Below are 19073 nucleotides of genomic sequence, written 5' to 3'. Positions count from 1 at the left end.
TTAAAAAATAATCCTTGGGCCAGGGATTTAGCTCAGTGGCACTCCGCCTGCCTTGAAAGCACAAGGTCCTGAGTTTGATCCCCAGTACCCCCCCCAAAAAGTAATCCTTGTTTATGTTCAAAATATAAATGTAAGCCACTGTTGTCATGATTTATCTCCAAGAGTTCTTGCCAGGCCAGCCACTATTCTTAGAGAAATGCTAAAGCTCTGAAAAAGCCCACACTCAAACCCAGCCTGAATACACCCCCTGAAAGTAGTTAAAATTACCTTTTGTCAGTCTGGCCCACTAGAGGAAACATTTACATGTGGCTATCAAGTAGCAGTTATGGCTATCAGCTGTGACTATTCAACAACTATGGCTATTAAAGCAACAATAAAAAGCCCATGTAACTAGATATTTCAATCAATAAACCAGCAGCCTAGGGCCTATCTAAAATAAAAACAAAAAACACCCTTTGCTCTCACAAGTGTGAAAGTTTTTTTCATCTGATTATTATTACAATAGGTCTCTGTTAATTGACCTACAAACATTCTGGCTAGTCTTATTCATAGTTACAAATTTAAACATTATAAAAGAGTTATTATAATTCAACTTGGCCGAATACCAAGTCGTCTTATGTGTGTTTGCCTGTCTGTCTGTTCACTATGTTACAATGTGTACAGCTATTTTGTTTGAGCTCAACAATTTTTCCTTCTTTTTGCCTTTTTGGATTTTTAAAAAATGTTTGCCTATAACTTAAATTGGTTTATTGAGAAATGTCATTAAAATCAAAAAACATGCTTCCACCCAGGTGGCTAGCTGATCAAAATGAAGTCAAGACTGATTTTACAAAGACAATATATTGTTTTCTGTGTATAATAACTCAGGAATCTTTCATTGGTCAAAAAGAACATGTTAATTGTTACAGTCTGTTTCTCATAGGACATCTAAAACTTTGTAAGATAATTAAATAAAGACCCTTGGGCTAAAAAACTACTGGACAGTACTCCCTTTGGAAACAAAGGAGCAGCTGCCTGGAAATATTTGTTCTAGCCTTTTTTCACAAAGGGAACCCTGTAGGAACAGGAAAAGGGGATGTTACTAGAACCTCTGCATCAGGTCCTAGTCTCCTGTGAGCCATGACAGCACAAGGTGAATTAATCAATACATAGACAGAAAATGAGACTTAGAGAAGAAGCTGAGCTTTGGCCTGATCAATGCTGTTCTGGGTGGCAAACACCACAGACCCGAAGCTTGCCACACCTTTATTCAGAACATCAGCAGAAACAAAAGTATCGATTGACTCAGAGGGCATGATAACCATGATGATCCTAGAACAATGGGGAACTATGCAGATGAAGATTTGGTTCTTCCCAGGATGTCTCCAGATGGTGTAGTCCTGCCCTGGAGCATCACAGCATCATGGGACCATTGAGGTCTTATCTGTGACCAGAGGCGAAAATGGAGTTTTGTCTCAACATGCTGTAGCTGGCCTGTAGATGGGAAAACTAGGCCCTAATCATGATTTAATTATGAAATGATTTTTCCCCCAAATGTAGAATTGCTCCCTACAGAACCTCAGTAATTTCCATAGTCTTATGGGAATACACCCCAATAAACATTACTAAATATATTATTGTGGTATGTTCACATTGGTTATCATCAAAAGGCTAATTTTTCTGTGGGAAAACAATAAGGTTTTATTAAAAAATGCTCTTGGAACCAAACTAAATTAAGGGACAAAGGGTTTCATATAACTGTGATACTCATTGTTATTTCATGGTGTGCTAAATACATTCATGCCTTCCAGGTGTACAGGTCTTCTAAGATATTATTTATGGTAATAACCTTTTTTTACTCAGTACCTGGCTCTGTCTTGTGCTTTAGCTACTTGTGATAAGAGGTACATGTCAAGCCAGCATGAGATAGCCAGTCAAATAATAGTTTTTCTTAAGAACTTATGTGATGAAGGGCTGGGGACTTAGCGCAGTGGTTCCACTGCCTGCTTTGCAAGTGCAAGGTCCCAAGTTTGATCCCCGGTACCAAAAAAAAAAAAAAAAAAAGAACCTATGTGATATATATGTTATATGTGCCATAACACTTAGAGGTGGTCAGGTACCAACCGTACAAACAATGTCACAAACTAAAATTAAAGGTTAGACATTATAAACTTCTAAGATACATTTATAGGCCGATATGTATGTTCTCTTTAGATGCCATCCTATTAAAGGATAACAAATTAGGTGAGAGTTTTATATGTGTCATTTAATGTCTTATAATCAGATGGAGGTGTTTCACTAAAAGACTATTCTATATTTTGATGGACATTTAAGTGTGTTATCATGATAATGTTATCATGATTGTCATGCTAAAATACTATGTGTGGCTCTTGCCCTTAAGTTTCTCTACATAATATATAAGGGTTGTCTACTAATACAGGGACTCAACTTTCAGAACAATTGGGCTGGGGATTTAGCTCAGTGGTTCTGGCACCTGCCTCGCAAGCACAAGGTCCTGAGTTTGATCCCTGGTACCAAAAAAAAAAAAAACTTTTAGAACAATCATGGTTGATAAAAAATAACAGTCCTTAACTATACTTTATATTTCAAAGTGCTTGATATCCAGGTAAAATTATAATAGTTAAGCTCACTTATTCCAACTGCAATGCTGATGTCGCTGATCTTCTCTTCTGGGTGTTCAACAACCAAAGTTTAGAGACCAGAATTAGAAAGGTAACTGGGATAAGAGAACAGCCAATATTTTGGCCCTGGCCCCTCAAGGTCAACAAAGATCCAAGACATGAGAAAAACCTTTTCTACAGGATCCTACATCTTTGATAAGTCACCCAACCTCCTGAGCATGGCGATTGCTGGATGCCAAATCAACAAATGTACAGTGTGCCAAAGGAGGGTCATCAAGAGGGAAAAGTCTCTCACACTTTCACCAAAAGAAACATGGTCAATCAAGGCCAGGACCTATCCTGACAGCTGACACTGACAGAGGAGCTGAGAGGCTCTATGCATGGTTCCAAAGTAATGCCTGAGGAGACTTAACTGACCTTGATAGATAGCAAGAGGTTAATTTTGATTGACACAGGTCTCACTTTCACTTGGTCTTGAACACCCAATAAAAGAGTATAACTAAGGGCCAGGGATTTAGCTCAGTGGTTTTGCCCTTGCTGTGCAAGCGCAAGGACCCGAGTTTGATCCCTGGTACCAAAAAAAAAAAAAAAAAAACAGTATAACTAAAATATTAAGTCAAGACCATAATAATAAAGGTAGTTATAAAAAGGAGCTCCATTCACTGACCCCTTCTGGCACATTCCAGCTACTCTGGTAGCTGACCACTATTATTGGTCATTAAAAACTATGGTAAAATATATAACAGCTCAACACAAGTTTTTAAATTTCTTAGCTAAAATTGTCCTTCAAATTGTCTCTTTCTTCTTACAGCTGAAACTAGAGAGACTTATGATGAAATATCAGACTTATAGATAACCTCCATCAACGAAAGAGTTCAAGAGCCAGCAGGTTACAATCACTATTTCAGTTTCTAAATGTGACTCTTTCCTCAACCTACCTTTCCAGTCTAGTGCTCATGCTTAGATTATACATGCTCTAATTTCTTAATGCTTTGTCAGATTCTGGAATCCCCCGGACCTTCTCCTTGTCGTCTTTGTGGGAGGCTATTATTGGTTCCTCCTGGTGGAAATGTCTGTTAGCTATGTTCATAACAATCTTGCTGAGATTATTTGGCCCATGTCATTTTAACTGTTTCTTTGGCATTGTCTCCTCCAGACTCAAAGCTATATGTCCACCCAAGATAAGAATGCCTGGCATCTATCAAGGGTCTTTAGGTAAACCCTCTGTGGAGTATCTCTGAGTGCTGATCACAACTATAACCCTCTTCAGCTGGAAGTAGCCAGAATAGTCCCCGCCCCTTGCCCCCTCATCTCAGTTGGGGGTCCTTCTTCAGAGGAGGGAATATTATAGATAGGTAAGGTAATTAGGTATCTCATAGGTAGTTAGACTGGGCCAGCCCAGGAGGAGCCAATATGAAAGACAATCAAGACACATTCACTGGTTAGCCTTAGAAAAAGAAAAAAAGTGCTGCACCCACTTACTTCCCCAGGGGATAAATAGCAGTGATTGATGCTCTAAATAGGCATCAGTCTCCCCAGCCCAATTCCTTTCCAGAAATTCCTTGTATGCTTGCTGTGTGACTTATTTTCCCACTTGATGCCCATTTAATCAATATCACCTGGGAGCTGTACTTGTAATCTTATTGGTTGTTCATGGTTTTGTCCTGCCTAGTGCCCACCTTGTGATTTTCCACTGGATCTTGTAGTTTTGTCCCACTTTGTACCCACCTCACCCCGTGGCTTTGCCCTATAAATACCCTTGAAAAGCAGGGTCCGTGTGCAACCCCCTTTCTGGTCCCCCTCTGTCTCTCTTAAACAGAAGCTATCTTTCTCTCAATAAATTTTTCCTACTCTTTTTTTCCTCAGTATCAGGGATCAAAGTCAGGACCTCGTTCTTGTCAGGCAGGCACAGTACCACTGAGCTACATCCCAGGCCCTAATTTTTCCTGCTCTTAACATCAGTTGTTCCTAGAGTTCATTCTTCAGTTTTAGAGAATGTGAACTCAAGGTTCAGATATCTAGCAGGTTGGGAGTTACATTTCCCTTGTTTTTATTATTTTTGCCTGTGTGGATTACTTGCTGCTGTCCATCATTTTTAGATTACTTGGTGCCCTATATCAAAATCACCCTTGCTGAGCTTGATGGAACAAACGCACAGAAAGCAAAGATTCTCCTCCTTTTTGTGCTGAGCTTGGAGCCCAGGGCCTCCCACCCACTAGGCTAGCTCTCAGCCTCGGGCCTGCAGTGACAACTCATCCCTGAGTCGAAACAGGGAACACATTTCTCCACAAAGATCTGCCGTGGGGCTGGGGGGAGGCTCCAGACAGCGTGTGGGTTCCATTGCTAGCTCTGTAAAAAGATGGCCAAGAAAAAGAAAAAGAAGCAGATGAAAAAGGGAGCCTAGAAAAAGATAATAAACATATCCATCACCTCCTCTGGTATAAAATGAGGGTGCTGCTGTAGTTGCCTTCTTCCACTGAGCTTCTTTTGACCCATCCAAAGCCCTGGGTTCAGGCGGACACTGCCCAGGACACCATTCAGTCGCCAAGGCCTTGGGCCGGCAGGAGTTGAAAGGAAGGAAACTCACAGTGCCAGGGGATGAGCGTGGTTTGCGAAGGGTGGCAGCCGGCACCCCTGGGTGTGCACCATCTGTGCATCTTTTCATTTATCCCTCAGATTCTGTAACCCATCAAGCCACACCCGTCTCTGCCCTGGGTGGCCTGGGCTTTCCTGACTCCCAGGAGGAGTTTAATACAGATGACTTTATTTGTGTGTTGTTTTTACTCTCTGTGTGTGTGTGTCTGCATACACACGCTGCTGGTGGAACCCGGGCCCTTCAAGCTAAGCAACTCCCCCCACCCAGTCCTTATTTATTTACTTATTTTAATTTGAAGAGGGTCTTGCTAGGTCGCTAATTTGCCCAGCTAGGCTCTTTTGCAGTCCTCCTGCCTCAGCCTGCCAGAGGGTTAGAATTATAGGTATGAGTCTCCACACTCAGCTTATTTTTTTGTATTCTTTATTGCAGTTGTTCACAGCTCAGAAGTCTTTGATTTTGGGAGTGGGGTCAAACTTGGGACCTTGCACTTGCAAGGCAGGCAGCAGAACCACTGAGCTAAATCCTGGGCCCAGGAGTCTTTGATTTTGATGAAGTCTAATTTGTCTAGTTTTTTTCTTTTGTTGCTCCTTCTTGTTCCTGGGACACAATACCAGACATGCACAAGCTAAAGGAGAAGAGGTTTTCTTGGCTCGGTCTGTGGAGGTTTCAGTCCGCAGCCGGCTAGCTCCAAGGTGGTGCGCAGGGCAGAGGGGCAGCAGCTCACGGCAAGCAGGGTGGCAGAAGCAGCACTGCTGACACCCAGCTCTGCTGACTTTTCTCCCAAAGAGAGGCCCTGGGGAGCATCAGACGCTGGGAGAGGCCACCTGCTCTTCCAGATCTGCCCCAGACAGAGCCTGTCCCCGCCCACCTGACTGTCACTTATCTTTGTCACTGGCTCCTCTCCCCTGCTCCGTCCTCCAGAGAGAATCACTCGCAAACTCTTGTCTGTCCTCCTGGCCCATTCGGTCCCCCAGAGTCACTGACTCCCCCACGAAAAGGGTGAGCCAGCCTCTGACCCTTGACAGGCTGCTGGGTCCCCGCTGTCCTGTGACCCCCGTGTAAGGCCCTGAGACCTTTCTCCGGTCACCCTGCTGCTGCCAGAGCACCCCAGGAGCATGGGCCTAAGGGGTAGCCTCGCTAGAGGGCTGGGGGGATGCGGGCTCCTGCACCCCAGCACTGGTCACAGCCCCATCTGCCGCCGGCCTCGCGGGATGACGGGACCAACAGCACGTGGTCACAAGAGCTCTGTCCCTGCTGCTGGCTGAGCCGTGTCACCCAGGCTGCGTGTGGGGTGAGCTGCAGGATGTCACCGTGTGGCAGTCTCGGGACAGTGTGGCCTGGACAGGTCACCTCGCTGCCCTGGTCCCCATCTGAATGTGGTGAAGTCGCTCCTTTGGAGCAGAGCGGGGGCCGCAGCCGTTGGTCCCAGGTCAGTGCAGCTGTTGTGACCGTGAAAAGAAAGAAGCTGGGGATCCAGAAGCCCCGCGACGCCCCCAGGCCCTTCTGCCCACCCTAGCCAGGGCACTTTGCATACAGCTGCAGCCTGGCCCCTCTCCGCAGGCCCCGGCCACAGTGCCATTCAGGACGGAAAGGGGCGGCTGTCACCAGAGGCCTGGGATGAAGACTCCGGGGCTGCTCCTTCTGTCCTGGCCCTCTTCTCCACCACCCTTTTCCAATTTAATTTCAATTAAGCTTCTAGAGCCAGCGCCCGAGGTCTTTGTCCTCTCAGCGGGCCTCAAGATTAGTGCTCAACTGCAGGCTCTTTGGGAACAAGGTCGAAAGAAATCACAGTCAAAGTTAGAAATGCCGGGCCTTGCACAAAGTGACCATCCAGAGCACACTGAGATTGTCACTTTCAAAACAAAGACATTTATTTTCTCCTCCGGAGCAGATTGCCCGAGGCCCAAAGGAAGTCCGCACCCCATCCCTCCCCACCTAGGGATTAGCGTGGGACCTGGGGTCGCGGGGCCCAGCTGCAAAGCCAAATCCCTAATGAGAAAGGGCGTGGCTTCCAATCTCTGCCAGCCCCAGGGAGACCGGTTTCTTAGGTGACCTCTGGGCTGTTTTCCTGGGTAAAATTCACAGGGGACCACAGGAGGGAATACACGAAAATGAGCCTGGGGTCCCACCCAGCAAAGGCTGGCTCCCTGTCCTCTTGCAGGCCACCAGGCAAGCTTGGCCGCTTACCACTTATTCCTGCATTTGAGCTGTGATACTTAGCCTGGTGCTCACTACACCCCACCACGCAGCCTGGCTCAGAAGCAAGAGAAGCAGCAATCCACACACATTCTGCAAGGCGAGGCAGTGACCATCAGGTGGTGGCCTGGACTGGCTCCCTCTGTCCGATGGATTTTCACACAGGGAGCTCTCTCAGGACACACAGGTCTCACAGGACACGTCCAGGAAGCCGGGTGCCATCCCAGACAGCTGGAAGCCCAGGTCAGAGAGACCCCCCTCTGCCCCCAAGTACACGCAGCCCCTGGCCCGCCTCGGCAGGAGAGCTTTTTCTGGTGCTGCGGATGGAACCCAGGGCTCCACGGATGCAAGCCAAGCGCTCCCCCCGCCGGGTGCAGTCCAGCCCCAGGCAGCTGCTGCTTTTTTATTTAAAGCTCCTCCTTCCAGAAGTTGGTCTGGACAGTGTGACAGTTCATTTGTCCTTGTGACTGGACTAGGGGAGACCCGGAGCAGTGACTGGATCACAGGGCTGCTGTACTCATCCGTGGATTAACCATGGACGCTCACAGCTGCATGTGGTACAGGAGGTGGGGCTGCATGGAGTTATCTCCCTCACTGCCCTCTCCCGTGCTCTGCTCCGGCCTCCATGAGGTGAGCAGCTGTCCTCTGCCACACCCTTCCACTATGATGTGTCTGCTTTAAGAGCCAGGCGACCATGGAATGAATCCCTGAAACCATGAGCCAAATGCACCTCTCCTTTAGATTGGGGGTGTCAGCCTTTGTGTTCCAGCATGGAGAAGCTGCCCAACACACCAGCATCAGAGCCGAAGAGACATAACCAGCAAGCCCCTGGGAGAAGCCCAACAGCAGGACTCCTTGTGAGTCTGATTGTATATTCTGAAACTGTAAAAGTGGCCCATGGCAGAAGCCAGGTGGCATCTTTGGAGGGGAGGGAAGAGCAAGTTAAGTAGAACACAAGAAACACTTTGCAGATGTGCAAGGTGCTCAAACCAAGCTAGGGTGGGAAGTACTACCCAAGACGTAAAAACCAGGAATGCAGGGATCTGGAACTTATGGGACCCTGCCAGTTCTCAGCAGCGGGAGCCAGGAGAGGGTCTGGGCTTTGTCACATGGTGGCCCTGGGGAAGTCCACACTTGCTGGGTTTCCCTCTGTGCAAGTAAGGGATCGGACAGTGGACCCATCGCTCACTGGCCTGGCACCAGACTTAAACCTGTCTTGGAGTCCCGTCAGGTGCAACTGAAGGGTTGAAGACAGCGTCTTCTGATTGGTCCTGGAACAGCACCAGATTCAAACGAGGGATTGGAAAGTTGCTTTCTGATTGGTCACAGTGTCATCCCTAAGCCTGATATCATTTGGGGTCCAGTGTTCTGCGTTCTACCTAGCTGGGTGTGCGGTGTGCCCCAGCCCCAACCTCCTGCCTCAATGCAGGCCCTTGGCCCCAGGACTTCCACGTGGCCACTCCAGCAGGTGGCTCCTGTTCCAGGGACAGAGGCTGTGCTCGCTGTGGAGGTGCGGGTGGCGTGGTCCTGAGGGAGGGCGTGGGCAGAGGCTGGGCGCGGGCAGCGGGGTCAGGATGAGCCTGGCCCTGGGGACGGACACGTCTCTCCTCTGGCATCCATCACAGCACCCTTCCCAGACAGCCGAGACCGTCCCTCCCTTCCTGCAGCCTGGCTGGCTGTCAGTGTCGCATGGTGACAGAGTCCCACTGGGCACAGAGCGTGGCATCCTTTCGACCTTGACATCTGCAGGTGCCAGGACCTGGCTGGGCAGCGGGGAAGTGGAGCTGCCCAGGAATGCAGAGTTCGCCCTTGGGTCCCCCGCCCTGTTTGGCTCCTGCCTGCACTCCCTCTGGGGGAGCTGTCTGTCCTGGGAAGGTGCTGAGCTCTTTGTCACCAAGTGGTTTCCAGGAGCGTGTCCTGGCCATGCTCTGAGATGCTGCCCAACAACGGAGGTGCATTTGAGGGAGACACATCTCAGCAGCACCGACTCTCCAAGGGGCAGCAAGATGTGACGACTCAAGTGTCTGGGCAGCGAGGGGCACATCCGCCCAGGGTCCCCTCCAGTTTTTTGGTGTCTTTCTTCTCCCGCTCCAGCCCAATCCCCCTGCAGGCACCGAGATCGTGGGGACTGTCACCCTGGTGTCACCGACATTCACTCCTGCTTGCAGACAGCCCAGCTCCAAGGACAGGGATGGGGACATTGCACACGGAGTGACACTAGAGCTTCCTGTCAACCCATGCCAGGACACGGGAACATGGACGTCACCCCACGGACGGTGTCAAGGCCCAGGGGACAGAGCTGGCAGGGCGCTTCTACACCCAAAGGGCAGCGGGTGAGACCATGGGGTCATGAAGGCCAGGGGAGGTCAGGGCTGGCCCAATGCCCAGGGCCCCAGCAGCACCAGAACCTGTCTGGAAACAGCAGGGCCTCCAGGGACAGGTGGGGTGTGGGGTCCAGAAGGAGGAGGAAGAGGAGGAGGAGGATGGGGAAGGGGAGGGATAGAGGAAGCCAAATAGCTGAGAATCCAGCGAGGGTTGTGAGGGTGTGGGAGCCTGAGGGATTTCCAAGACAGCTGCAGAAATACTTAGGACTTGCTGAATTTTTTTTTCTAAAAAAGCAAAAAATTATCATAGATGGTGATGATGAAGAAAATCTCATGATGGTGGAGGAAAGGAAGAGGAACCACAAAAGCCCGGAAGGGGCTGCTGGACATAGAAGATGAAGGATATGGGCAGAAAGTCACAGCCGGTGGGTGGGCCAAGGTCCTGCCCGAGGAGTCAGCAGAAGAGATCCGCAGTGACATCGAGTCAGGGGAGAGGAAGGAGAGACCCCGGCCCCACCTGCACCTGCACCTGCACCTAGGTGAGAAGTGACCTTGGGGACAGAGCCAGCGGGGCTGGAAATGGCAGCCGGGGGCAGCTGCCTGGAAGGTACAGTGCTTCTCCTTAGGAAACTGGAGCGTTATTGTTTTTTTCAAAATCGATTTTATTTTATTTGTACAAGTTTGCAGTACTTGGCGATTACACTGCTCATGCAGAGGCGGTGCACGTGCCCAACGCATCTTAACTGATTTCATCCCCTCCCCTCTCCCTCTCTCCATCTCTCTCTTCCTGGTTCCTGTTATCTATCTTGCAGTATTTTGCTCTTTGTTGGTGGGAGTGTAAACTAGTATAACCAGTATCCAAATGAATACAGCGATTCGGCAAAAAACAAAGACTAGAAACCCCATTGGCCCCAGCTCTCCCTCTCTGGCAAAGCAGGGAGGTTTATCTATGGCCCAGGACTTGCTCTCAGTCTTTGGGGCCAGGTGTGCTGGTGCATGCCTGCTATCCCAGCACTCAGGAGGCTGAGGCAGGACAATTGCAAGTTTGAGCCCAGCCTGGGCAACTTAACACCTTAGCAAGGCCCTGTTTCAAAATAAAAAATAAATTAAAAGGGCTGGGTAGATAATTCAGTGTGGAGGCTCTGGGTTCAATCCCTAGCACTGAAAAAAAAGAAAGAAGAAAGAAAGAACAAAAGATAGGAAAAAAACATTAAAATCACAAAGAAATACCACTATATGCCCAGCAGAATAGATAAAAGAGAAAAGAGAGTCAATTTCAAGTGAAGATATTATATTCACATAATCATATTTATTCAATTATTTAAATACTTAATCACTTAAATGAATAATCTGAATATTCATTTAACAATTTAAATAATTTGAATGACTATTTCGTTATTTGAATAACTTATTGAGTTACTTTGAATAATTAAAGTTATTTTTATAGAAGAACAAGTTACTATTGTTTTAGAGACAGCAGACACCAGCAGCTCGATTGCAGAACTGCTGACCCACACAGTGTACGCACGCATGCCACAGGCGTGGGAAGCGAGTGTGTCAGAACTTATAAGCTGAACACACATGTGCTATGACACAGAGTTCCACTAGGATGTACCCAACAGTAATGCATATCAGCTAGGTGTGCTGGTGCACACCTGAAACCCCAGCACTCTGGGAGGCTGAGGCAGGAGGACTGCAGGTTCAAACCCACTCTGGGCCACTTAGTGAGACCCTGTCGGAAAATAACAAAAAAAGGGCTGAGAATGTAGCTCAGTGGGAAGCCTCTGGGTTCAATCCCCAGCACTGCAAAACAAAACAAAATGACAACAACAAAAAACACACTAAATTCCAGATAGATTTTGTGAGAATACAGTTTTGACTTCCTTAAATGGTACCTTGGCGGAAAATGACACAAAACATTTTGCTTAAAGCATTGCAGTAAAAACTATTGTTATACTATGTTTACTTATAATTCTTTCTGCTTAAAAATCTCCAGGCTTCTATTTAGAAAAATTCCCAATTTCAAACTGCATTCGTTTTGCTTAAATTATTGCTAAAATGTAGGGCAGAATTTTTAAAAACTTGTATTCCCCTTTCAAATTATACCAGATAGCCAAATGATACATTTTAATTATGTATGTTTTGTATATAGTGGAAAATCTTAAAATGATAAGGATTCTAATTTAGAAATAGTTGTACAATTTACGGGTAATGTGAATTTGCAATGTTATCGTCGGCGCTCTGGCTCCTCCTAGTGGCCATTTTGCATTATTGCAGAAGCTCTTTTGCGGTAAGGTCCTTCATTGAGTTCTGTCCACAGTTTCCCAAGATTTGAGAGGTGGCTTCACGAACGTCCCCACTACAGGAAGGTCCAGAAAGTAAAGCGAACCAAGTCCAGGTGTAGAGTACATTCCACAGCATCCCCTCACCAGCAGTAACACTGGCTCTAAAGAGGTTCTCGAGGTTGTCCACGTCACATGAAGGTCACACGTTGCACAGGAGACAGTTCCTGGGAGACAGGGCCAGGGCATTCTAATCCCCCTCTGCCAGTGCTGTGTTGGCCTGGGAAGTGATATCGGAGAGAACACAGGTGCGACTTTGGAGTCCATGCCACAGGGCTTCCGATGAAGCTGAGCAGTAGGTGGAAGGTTGTGTTCCCCGGCAGCAGGTCTCAATCACTTTCTCATCACTGAGACACAATACCCAACACCCACAACTCTAAGGAAGAGAGGTTTATTTTGGCTCATAGTCTGTAGAGGTTTCAGTCCATGGTCAGCTGGCTCCAAGGCAGAGCTGCATGGCAAAGGGAATGACAGAGGAGAAACAGTCCATGGCAGGGCAGGCAGGAAGCAGGGAGTGATCAAGGGAGGTGAAGGGAAATAGACCCTTGCAGGCCATGGCCCACTGCCGCACCTCCTCCCACCAGGCTTCACCTCCCACCCTCACATTTAGCTATAAATTCATCTGTGAACTAATCCACTATGAATGTCACACCCCATGATCCAATCATCTCCCCAAAGCCCTACCTACGAGCACATGAGGCTTTGGAGGACATCTACACATACACCATACAGCAGCTCAGAGTGTCACAATATGTGCCACTGATTAAGAGCAATCCATATGTTTTAAAAGCACCACGCAGATGGCAGGGCTGCTGTCATTTCTGGTGGAAAATAAAAATGCTATTGGAAATGCTAGAGTGATGGACTGACTACCACCTGGGTCTCAGTGTCCAACTTCTTCACCCTCACTTAGACTCCTGTTGACTTTGGGTGACATTTACTTTGGGATCAGCCATGGGAGTGGGGCAGGGTAAGAAAGCAGCAAAGCCAGCAATATTTAAGAGAGAAACTGGAGGGTTCAGGCTAGCAGTCTTTGTTTCACTGTCTTGTTTATTCTTCACAACAATCCTATAATCTACATCACCAGGCCCAGAGGGCTTAGGCACTTGCCAAAGAAAGATTTTTCCCTTATGTTTTCTTCTAGAAGATTTTTAGTTTTAGGTGTCATATGTACGTTTATGATCTATTTGGAGTTGGTTTTTATTTTTATGCCTGTAATCCCAGCACTTGGGAGGATGAGGCAGGAGGATTGCCATGAGTTTGAGGCCAGCCTGGAGTATACAGCGAGACCCTGTCTCAAGGAAACAAACAAACAATAAAGTTTATTTTTAACTGATACATAAAAACATAAAATTGTATGTGTCTGTGGGATATGAGTTAGTTTTTTGTACAAGACATATGGTTTGAAGTTCTCTTGCCTATGAATAACTCATTATTCTTAGCACTATTTGTTAAAAAAAAAATCTTTCTGCTTTGAATTGCCCCTTTCTGCATTTGTTAAGAACCCATCCAGTACTTGTGGGTTTATTTCATGACTTGTCTGTTTGTTCTTTCTCCCACACTGTCTTCATTAATGTGGGTTTATAATTAAATCCCGCAGTTGGGTACAGGAGAGTGGGTCTTCCAACTTTGTTGTTCTTCAGAGCTATTCTAGTGCCTTTGCTTTTACATATAAAGTTGAGAATTACCTTGTTGATTTCGACACACACACACACACACACACACACACACACACAGATCCTGGAGAGATTTGATTGGGTTGGCATTGAATCTGTAGAGGAGTTGGGAGGGAATGAATTCTTACCAAGTTCAAGGTTTCCAAGCCATGAAAACTACATCTCTCTCTATTTAGGGTTTTGTTTTCTTTCATCACGATTGCCAGTTTTCAGCACATAGTTCTTGCACATATTTTGTTAGATTTGTACTAAAAGTTCTGAGTTCTTTTTTGGGCAGTGGGTGCTATTTAAACATTACTTTAAAATATTTGACCTTCAAATGTTTAGTGCTAGAAAATAAAAATACAAATAATTTTTGTATATTGACCTCATCTCCTGCCACCAGCCTGGCAGAATTTCCTGCCGCTGTGAATTTGACCATGCTGTCACTTTGACGGGGACATACGTGGAACCACACATTATTTGCCCTTTTGTGATTGGCTCATTTCCTTTAGTATACTGTCCTCAAGGTTCACACACATTATAGTGTGTGTCATAATTTCTTTTCTTTTTAAGGTTGTATAATATTCCATTGTGTGGACAGACAACATTCTGCTTGTCCATGTATCCATCAGTGGGCACCAGCATGGGGTTGCTTCTGTGTTTCAGTGACTGAATAACACTGGTAGGAGCACTGACATGCAGATCTGTTCATACACAGACATACAACTCTTCTGAGCATGTTTAATTTTCTGAGTAATCATCATACTATTTTCCACAATAGTTGAACAATTTTACACTCCCATGGGCAGTGCATCCTGGTTCCAATTTCTTCACCAACATTTACTATTTTCTAGTTTGGTTTGCTTTGATAATGGGCATCCTAGTGTGAAGTGGCTGTCACTTGCACGACCCTGATGACGAATGGTCTTGAGCATCTCTCCACGTGTTTGTGGCCTCTGCGTGACTTCTTTGGAGGAATGTCTACGTTCTTGACCCATTGGTTATTGAGTATAATTTTTCATTGTTGTTGAGCTGTATAGATACAGATTTTGGCTGTTTTCCCCCATTGTTTTTATGGTCTTAATTTCATTGGTTTGTGCTGTATCTTCATTATTTCCTTCTTCTGCTTGCATTGAGTCTAAAATCCTCTTGTTTTCTAGTTTGTTAAAATGAAAACTTCTATTATCTGAGTCTCTTTTCCTTTTTCTAACTTCAGTCCTTTATGGTGTCCATTTTCCTCTTTGCACTACTTTAGCTCCTGGAATAAGACAGGTGCTTTCATGGGACACCAGACATGACAGTTAAAGGAACGGTGGGGGCATCCCTTTGTGCCCCTTCTCCCTTGTGACAAAGTATGGAACAATCCACCTTCCCCTTCCCATCCCAAGGATGTGCTTGAACAGCAGGAGCAGCCATGATGTCCCCAATGACAAAGCAGCCCCCGATCCAATCTTCTGCTAGGAAGCAGTCCCCTAAAACCCCACGGAGAAGGCTCAGAAATACCGCCTCAGAGCCCAATGAAAATGACCCATCTTGCACTCCCGTGAAGCACGGACACCAGGCCTGTTCTTCAGTTCCCTGTTGGCCTCCCTGTGGCGGCCCCAGCTGAAGCCCCTCTGTCTCCTCTTCTTTCTCACTGAATGCTTTCGCCTGTGCCTTAGCACTGCGCTGTCCGTTTTAATTTCCATCATCAACGAAGCAAGCTCCGACCTGCATCCTGGGTCAACGACATCCCACACATTCTGATATATCTGCATCTTTGTTCCACTGAAAATATTTTCAAATTCTCTCTTTTGGACACATGGGTTACTTTGAAGTATACTGTTTTATAAAAACAACAACACACATTTGGAGATTTTCTAGGTATTTTCTTTTGTTATTCTAGTTTAATTCGGTTGTGGCATAATAAAATATATGGTTTCATTTCTTTTGGCTTTTGTTAAAGTTTGTTTTATGGCCTGGAAGAGGATTCGTCTTGTTGACTGCTTCATGTATATTTTAACAGAATGCATTCACCACCTGTGAGAGGGTTCAGCTAGGTCAAGTTTAACATTGTCACCCAGGTCAATTAGGTCTCCTAGAGCCTCTCTGATTTTCTGGCTACTTGTTCTATTGATGATGGAGAATTGCGCATTCATTTCTCCTTTCAGTTTTATTGATTTTTGCTTTATGTATTTTGAAGCTCTGTTGGTAATTACCTATAAGATTGTTTTCTTAAGAAACTGCTCCTCATTATGTAATACTTTTCCCCCAGCAGTATATATTTGTTCTGTGATATCCGCTCTTCTTTGGTGGTGCTGGGAATCAGACCCAGGGCCTCATAGAGCCAGACCAACCCTCTACCACTGAGCTAAGCCCAGAGCCCCTGAAGCCTAACCACTCCAGCTATCTTCTTCTTAGTGTTTTCATGTCTTTGTCCATCCTTTTAGTTTTGTCTTTGTCCTCGTGTGGAGGTGGGTCTACTTAGATGGTGTATATTCAGTTCTTGGGTTTTTACACACTGTGACAATCTCTCTTGATATTGCTGAGTTTAAACTTTCTAGTTAATGTTATTCACCTGCTTCAGTGAAACTCAAAATCTTGCTAACTGGTTTCATCCAAGTTTGCTTTCAAAAGACCTTTAAAGGCAGTGCTTGTGTTTAAACCACACTAGTGACACCGGCAAATTAAAATGCCGATAAGAACACAGGGGGCCGGGGATTTAGCTCAGCGGTTTCGTTGCCTGCTGTGCAAGCGCAAGGACCCGAGTTCGATCTCTGGTACCAAAAAAAAAAAAAAGAACACAGGATTTGGGGGCATCTTCCAGTGGGCAAAAGCTGCAGCCCACTGGCTGGTTATTGGATAGATAAGGGGCATGTTTCTACATGTTTAAACCAACGCCTCTGTAAATCTTCTCAAAGGCTGAGAGCAGACAGCAAGGAGTCTGGGCTTCCGGGCCGGCTGTGCTCCTCCTTAGCATAGATTCGGTCAGGTTTCCTAATCTCCCCAAGACACTGTTAAACAGGTAAAATAATATGTCCTGCCAGCATTTAGATGAGCTATCTCTAAAATCTTGGGTAGAGTTGAGAGGAAATCTCTCCATTTGGGGCAAGTGCTCCAAAGAAATGAGATTTCTGGGTGTGTTTTCATGATGCAAGGACGGTTAACAGAGTAAACTTGGGAACGTGGCTGGAACTGAGAGAATAATTCGAATATATGCATGAGTCAGGGACCACTGCTGTGAGTGCAAATGGGAGGCTGGGTGTGGTGGTGCTTGCCTGTTATCCCAGGACCCAGGAGGCTGCATGTTCAAGGCCAGCCTGAACTACATGGTGAGACCCCATTTTATTAAAATAAAAATATGCAAATGAGGATCCTGGGGTCTTCCACCAATGCAGCAAGTTGGTAAGAAAAGGGTTTGGCTCAGTGTGGCACGGAACCAGTGGAGAAAGTGCTGTCTAGGGTCACTTTTGATGTCAGACTTGGGGTTCTGGGAGGATGATGGCTCCTCTCACTAGGTACGGATTACAGGGGACACGCTGGAGCGTCAGTTTGAAATGAGTGTCACTTGTTTCTGGTGTCCCTGTGATGTGCCAGGAGGTAGCCTGCTGGCTGTGCCTGGTGCTTAGGGGTGGTCTGTGCAGGCAATGAGAAGTCACCGGTACCTGGGCCACAGACGTGGGTGAGGGGCACACTGACCACTGAGCTGAGGACAGAGCCACGGTGTGATTGTTGATCATGACTGTCAACTTGACTGGATGAATCTCCCTGGCAGATTAGCAAAGCACACTTCCGGGTACGTCTGGGTGGGTGGTGGGGCATCACCCTGGGGACTGCACCTGGTTCCTTGCCCTTTCCAATGTGCTCTGCTTCCTGGCCACCACGAACTAAGTTTTGTTCCACCATGCCCTTCCATCATTGATGATTTTGGTTGGAGCCGGCTGACCATGGACTGAATCCCCTGAAACCATGAGCCGCATAAACCTCTTCTCTTTTAGACTGTGGGTGTCAAGCCTTTTCCCAGAAGCAGGAAAGCTAATGTGGCTGGGATGAGTGAGGGTGCTTTCAGCTGGTAAGAGGAAATCCCAGTGGAGAGTGGTGTAAATCTTCCCCATCTCGCCTGGGTGGACCACCGAAGGCTCAGGGTGGATGGGTGACTTCAGAGGCTCCAAAGCTGAATGGCCTGCGTCTGCCCCATTTTCCTCATCTCCCTTCCCCAACACCTCCCAGCGGTCTCTTCCTGCAGAAGCCCCGACGGTTCAAGATGGCGGTGGCGGTGGCGGTTCTGAGCAGTCTGTGGCCCTGACCAAGCCCGGAGGGAGCAGAGTGCCTGTCTCTTAAGCTGCCAGCAGGCTTGAGCTCATGTTCAGCACAAGACACGGCCAGTGCTGCCCCCAAAGCGTCACAAAGGGACAGCGCTCCCGGCTGACCCTGGCCTGGCCAGTCACCCACGGCAGCAGGAAGGTGCAGCTTGCCCAGAGCCCTTGGCCACTCGCAGCCTCAGCGAAATGAGGGCAGCCGAGAGATGACTTCAGGAGAAACCGGCAAACCTCCCTCTCCCCGGAGCACGAAGACGAGCAGAGGAAGGGAGCCTTTCTAGAACATTCTGTGTACTCACGGAGGCGGCACGGAGGTCCAGGGAGGGATCTGGAGACAGAGCATGGTTGTTACTATTATGTGGTGATTTACAAAAGGAGATCAGCTGAGCTGCAGCTCAGGGGTAGAGCACTTGCCTGGCCTTGATCCCCACCAAGGCCAGGCATGGACTGGTGAAACGGGAGTGAGGGCTGGAGCCAGCGACTGGTCCTGTTCCCCCGTGTTCCCAGCTTTATCACGGGACTGCAAACACGTGTGTGTGTGACTAAACGACAGCCATGCAAGACTTACTGCCACAGCCCCCTCAGGGTCCTCCCGCTTTCTCTTCACACACTCAGCCATCGCCTCGCCACTGGGAAGCAGCTCGAGTCCTCCGCCCACCCCGAGGCTAGGAGGTGTGATCGATGATCAAGAAAGCGCCACCTTCCCCTTCTGCCAGCCGCCGCCCTGGCCCCAGGCACAGGACGCTGTCCCCACTGCTGCCCCCACAGCCAGGCCACATTTTACTGTCATCAATGGACACACATCCCTCAAGTTAAGCAATGGAGAAAACCGCCTGCTGTGTTGCTGCACGGCTGAGCCCCGAGGGGGACACAGAGGCGGACTGGGACCACGAGGGTAGACCGGGCCCTGCTGCTCTCTGCTTTACAAGGGGTCCTGGCCATCTTCCGCCGGGTTCAGCTCCCATGCTCTCCACAGACTGGAGCCTCTCTGTGGCCACAGCAGCTACAGATTTGTGACGGGGGCTCACCATGGAGTCC

This window comes from Heterocephalus glaber, unplaced genomic scaffold (genome assembly GCF_053883595.1).
Source record: "Heterocephalus glaber isolate CG9 unplaced genomic scaffold, H.glaber_assembly_v1.0 deba00000331, whole genome shotgun sequence".
In the NCBI taxonomy this organism is placed as follows: Eukaryota; Metazoa; Chordata; class Mammalia; order Rodentia; family Bathyergidae; genus Heterocephalus; species Heterocephalus glaber.
The sequence above is the reverse complement of the archived record's forward strand: the minus strand, read 5'-3'. Positions refer to the sequence as shown.